Below are 6,086 nucleotides of genomic sequence, written 5' to 3'. Positions count from 1 at the left end.
AACATGGAAAGAATGTGAAGATTGAAAATGTGCTTTACCTGCCGTCAATTTCAGATTATTGAATAGATACATTTAAAAAATAATATCCTTAAACCTTTATCTAAGTCTTAAGAAGTGGAGACTAGACTCTCATGGTCACAATATTAACCAGCACTGAGGAGGTCAAAGGTCAGAGCTGCCCTCTTGTTGCTGAATGCTGCAGGCAAGTGTCATTAGACAGAAGCGAGTCAAGAGTATGCCGTGAGTGTGTTGTTTGTTTTTATGGGAAAGGCTTGCTGAGCTCCACACACATGCACGACCTGGTGCAGCTGCATATATCTTTTGTGATGTGTTATTACGGTACAACAGTAAATCATTGTATGTATGTACCTGTGTCTCACCATCCTCCTTGCTCGCTCCGATAATGTGAATCATGTCCTCAGCTTCAAATCACCATCAAATACACACACAAACACACTGAGTATAGCCGGCTGAATTGTGCACACACAACCCAAAGACACACACACGCACACAAATGAATACCAATATGCGCACACCAGTCAAAACAGGCAAAAACATGCAGATAGGCCACCCACACAAAAGACTCACACACACAAAAACACACACACACACACACACACACACACACACACACACACACACACACACACACACACAGTGGCATACAGCCACGCACATCCTCCATATGTTATTACACTTAAATGTCTGGAGCCTCACCACAGCTGGTGCTGCACAGAGGAAGCCTGTGTATGTGTGCTGTGTGTGTGTGTGTGTGTGTGTGTGTGTGTGTGTGTGTGTGTGTGTGTGTGTGTGTGTGCGCAGTTGTCACTCTCCATCTGCTGTTGAGTTACTGTGCATGTGTTGGTGTGTTGCTTGCTCACGTGGTTCCTGTTCATGCATTCACATTTGCCTTTAAATCTTTGCTTATTACAATATGCATTAGGATGTGTGTGTGTGTGTGTGTGTGTGTATGCATCAGTGCGTGGGATTGCATATGTGTACATTTCCGTTAACAGCCCCTTTGCCTGTACTATTTATTTATAGACATACAACATCTGAGGCCTGAACAAAGTGTCTGAAATAATGGCCAGTGCAGGAGAAGCCACCTGAGCCCATGTCAGCTGAAGCATCATGAAGACACACACACATCAAAGTGCAACATGACAGTTTTATGTGTGACTTCCTCATGAAAGTGAACAAACTGTACTGATTGTGTGTTGCACCTGCTTTGCTCTCAGATCAGACCACAATGGCTCCAGTGTCAACAGCTGTCTGCTTTATTAACATGCTCTTGTTTATCCAGGTCTGATATTCCAGTTCGGTGACAGGACATATTGGTTCCAGATTAGCTGATAAAAAACACAGCATGATTTTGTTTTGTTTTCTTAGAGGCCATAGGGACGTAATTATACACTCAGAGTCATAGAAAGTCATAGAAAATATTTGCTTCAGCTCTCTCCTCAACCTGTACACTTGATATTAGGTGACTGTTGTGTATTATAACTCTTATTACGTAATTACATTTTTAGGCTGGATGTCTTTATGCAGTAAAACGTAAAATAAGATTTTAAATTCTTGGAATCAAAACCATTTCTTCAAAGAATGAAAGTTAGAAAGTGATTCTTAAAAGTGAAAAACAATAGTGAAAGTATTGACCTGATTTGAGTTGTTTCTTACTCATAGTGCAGAGCTACAGATCTGTATTTCCTACTCTATTTCAGATCTGAGATACGATGTAAACAACAAATTGTATTCTAGGTTCCTAGCATGTTTTTTTATCAGTCAAAATGTCACATGAATTATTAAATTTTATTAAATTCAAAGAACGAGGCAGTGAGTGAGGGGAGGACTGGAGAACAACAGCTGAGAGATTTGCAATATTGCAAATATGAAACATCTTTTGAATCTTTACTTTTATGACTACATACATTTTATGACTCGTGATACTGAGTCTTCACTGGTCAGATGTTTACACCTGTGTTTTATCCCCATCATATATTGCGCATTATGCTTTATCATATCTTGTCCCTTTTTTATTGCTGTGCTGCAGGACATGAACGTGCAGCAGGAAACTGGATGGTTTTGTTTACAGGATGTTCTTTGAGCTAATCCACCTGTCATAGATCTGCAGGCAGGTACTGTGTGTTCTCACTGTAGGTCACCAAGTTTGTCAGTCCGCCTTCATTCGTTCATCCATCCAAGAGTCGCTCTGTCTTTTTCTTTGGTTGCTGTTTTTTTTTTTTTTTCTTTTTCTTTTTTTGCCGTTTGCAGATCAGATAAGACCCACAATAGGCCTTCTGTGGCAGAGGCATTCCTGTGCTTCACTAGTCACAGGTACAGGGAGTCCTTGTTGTGCTTCAGTCCACACATGGCATCACCTACCCAGTCTCGCTTTCATCACGGCAGACAAACACAAACTGACAAACATGTGTGATAAGTTCAAGTAAGTTTTGTTAGGAGTTTTATTTTATTGGGAGTGTATACTGAAGACCAGTTGCCATCTGAGTAAAGCTGTATTTTCTACAGTCAAAACAACAGTTGTTAGTTCTCATCTCTCATCTCTCCTACTCTGTCACGTTCCCAATCTCTGTTTTTTTTACTTTTCGTTGCTTCTCTCATTATTTTTCCCTTCAGCTCTCAAACACACTTTCTTTGCCTCCCTGCCTCTTATGTTATGTTTTTCTCAGTCTGTCTTTCTCTTTTTCATTGTTAGTAATGCTTTTCTGTACCCATTTCTTCTTCTTCCTCTCCGTCGTACATTGCTGCTCTGCCTTGTGTTATGGTATTGCGTGACCAGAGACTTGTTACATAATCCCTGGCAGAGTTGTTTTGCAAAGTTATGTGCATTGTGCGATTTTCTGTACATTTGACAGACACGAAAATGGGCGCGCCGCGGCCGCAGAGTAATGCAGGACAGATGCAACACAGGCTGAAGTTTATTTAAACTGACTGCAGCTTTAGGATAAACTGTGTTACTGTAAGGAGTGGATATTGAATAAAGATTGAATAATAAATGTTTATGGATTATTTGCAGATTCTTACGATCGGGTGGGAGCACACTGTCAGTGAAGATAAAACAGAGGGCGCAGATGCCAATGCATGTACAAGGTTTATTTACAGTTTAAAATGACAATAAGACCCAGTTGATAAAAACCCTCTAAAACAGCTGTAGTCCAGTTAAAAGGGTTTAAAAGCCAACAGGGGTAAAATCCATAAAACGAGCAGTCTCTGTTTTAAAAGGATTCAGCCAGACCGGGATGGCGAGTGGGATTGGAGGCGAGTGGGATTGGAGGGGAGACTCGTGCGCAGCGCCTCGTCCTTCTTTGGAGGGCCACCTGTAACACACGAAATCACTGCCAGTATACACGTTCAAAATGAGCAAAGCTCTCTTAGCGATCTCCACACCAGAACGTTACTAATATCCCAAAAGGGTACTCACACACGAGGCAGAGCGTTAAAGCCCTGCCGCTGCGAGTGTTACACGTCGTAACGTCTGGATTTCCTCTCGTCTCTCTCTTCGTCCGACTCGAGTGTCCGGTCTCCCCGTGGCAACTTCTCCAGCCAAGCTCTCCTGGTGTTCTGGTGCTCCACGGTCTTTTGTTTCCGGTCTTTTTCCGGTCCGGGCCCTCCTCCTCCGCCGATGATTGGTCTGTAGGAGAACAGGAGAGCCTCGCAGGTGCAGTGCATTTCATCAAGATGGTGGGTTCACAGGCAGTGGGAAAACACAGTTATATAACTAAAACACACAAGAGAATAAAAACATGCATAAAATCTCTACTAAAATATACACAACAAAACAATCAATAAAACCAGTCCCAACTGTCCTGTGACATTCTCCCACACTTTAATGTTGCCAGTCCCTGCAACATCACGAGTCTCTGTATCTCACCGGGGGTTGTCCCAGGTTCTCCCTTGTGGAGCGCCGCGGAGCAATTTCAGGTTCTTCCCCTGCAGGAGGAATTCCTGCAGGCCTCGGAGGAAATCCATAGATCAACGGCAGTTGAACTTCCGGAGTCTCTGCAGCTGCCTCGGCAGCTGGTGGAACAGTCTCTGTTGGGGGAGCCGTACACACCTTGAGTGCGTTACGATGAACAGTCTGTACGCGGCCTCCCCTCTCTGGTTGAACACGGTACACAAGTTCGGTGTCTCCAACCTGTTCAAGAACAACATAAGTCTCTGGGTTCCACCAATTACACAATTTCCCTTGTCCCTGTCTGTTCCTGTTCCTCAACCACACCCTCTCTCCAGGTAACAAAGGTAAAGCTCTGGCCTTATTGTCATAGCGCTGCTTATTCTGAGAAGCTGCATTGTCCATCTTTTGCTTAGCAAGACTGTATGCTACAGATAGCCTCTGCTGATGATGTCTAACCCACCCATCTAAGTCATGCTTCCTCTGCTGGGGCCCAACTCCCAACCCAATGTCCACTGGGAGGCGCAAGTGTCGACCAAACATGAGAAATGAAGGGGCATAACCTGTGGCGCTGTGGGGTATGTTGTTATAAGCATGTACCAGTTCGGGTAAATACTCAGGCCAATGGTTTTGCTTATCAATTTCGAGGGAGCGGAGCATGTTCAAAAGAGTCTGGTTAAAGCGTTCTGCACTGCCATTACCAGCAGGGTGGTACGGGGTAGTACGACTCTTGGCTATACCATAGGTATCACACAACTGTCTCATTAGCCCAGACTCAAAATTTGGTCCCTGATCTGAATGGAATCGAGCAGGGCAGCCAAAGGGCTGGATTATTTGGGTCCATAAGGCTTTAACTGTGGTGTCAGCAGTTTGGTCTCGTGTAGGGACAGCCCAAGCATAGCGGGTGAATAAATCAGTAGCTACCAGGATGTTTGGGTGAGTGTCTGTGTGGCGGCCTAGTGAGAGGAAATCTAAGCCTACCACTTCAAGGGGGTATGATACCTCAATTGGTTTTAATGGGGCTCGAGGCTCAACTCTCTCCCTCCGCAGGCTGCAGGCGACACATCCCTGTTGGAGTTGACGTACCTCTGCCTCCATATTTGGCCAATAGAAGCGCTGGCGAATGCGTGAAAGAGTCCTCTCCACTCCAGCATGGGCGGTGGCTTCATGTACACTCCCCCACACCTCTTTGCTCTTGGCACTCGGACATACAATCTGGTGCCTCACTTCATGAGTCTGTGAATCAAACACTTTTCGACACAGAATGTTGTTTTTGACATGAAGCCTCTTCCACTGCTGCAACAGTCTCTGGCTCCTGAGAGGCAGGGCCTGACGTTCAGTTTTTTCAGGTAACACGCGTGTTTCCACGTACCTTTTAACAGTCTGTATGTCTGGGTCACTGGACTGTGCCTCTTCCCACTCACTGCCAGCCCACTCCTCACTGCCTCCTTCTGGGGTGAATTCAATGGTTGCCATCACTGGAGTGTTGTCTGGCCCGACTGATGTGTCGGCTACACCTGTGGGTAGAGGGTTAACAGGATATCTGGACAGTACATCAGCATTCACATTGCTCTTACCAGAGCGATATTTGATGTCAAAGTCAAAGGAAGAGAGTTGTGCAACCCAACGTTGCTCCACTGCACCTAGACGAGCTGTCTGTAGGTGGGCAAGAGGGTTATTGTCAGTGTACACAGTAAACTTCGTCCCGGTCAGGTAATCTTTGAATTTTTCAGCCACAGCCCACTTGAGGGCCAAAAGTTCCAGTTTAAATGAGCTGTAATTAGCATCATTTTGTTCGGTTGGGTGTAAGCTACGACTTGCATAGGCTATTACACGTTCTCGTCCCTCTTGGACTTGGGCCAGAACTGCTCCCAGTCCATGGTTGCTCGCATCTGTGTAAACAACGAATGGAAGAGAGTAATCAGCATAGGCCAGGACAGGGGTTTGTGTCAGGGCTGTTTTGAGTTCAACAAAAGATGTCTGACAATCTGGGGACCAATTTATCTTCTGGGCTTCAGACTTTTTGTTAGCTGGGATTCCAGTCAGTAGCTGATTCAGTGGGCGTGCAACTTTAGCAAAACCTGGCACAAATCGTCTATAATATCCAGCTAATCCAAGGAAGGCTCGTACCTGTTTTATGGTGTTGGGGACAGGCCAGTCACGAACAGCAGAGATT

This window comes from Trachurus japonicus, chromosome 4 (assembly GCF_045865225.1).
Source record: "Trachurus japonicus isolate A0001 chromosome 4, Traja_1.0".
NCBI classification, from domain to species: domain Eukaryota; kingdom Metazoa; phylum Chordata; class Actinopteri; order Carangiformes; family Carangidae; genus Trachurus; species Trachurus japonicus.
Note: the sequence above shows the minus strand (reverse complement) of the source record.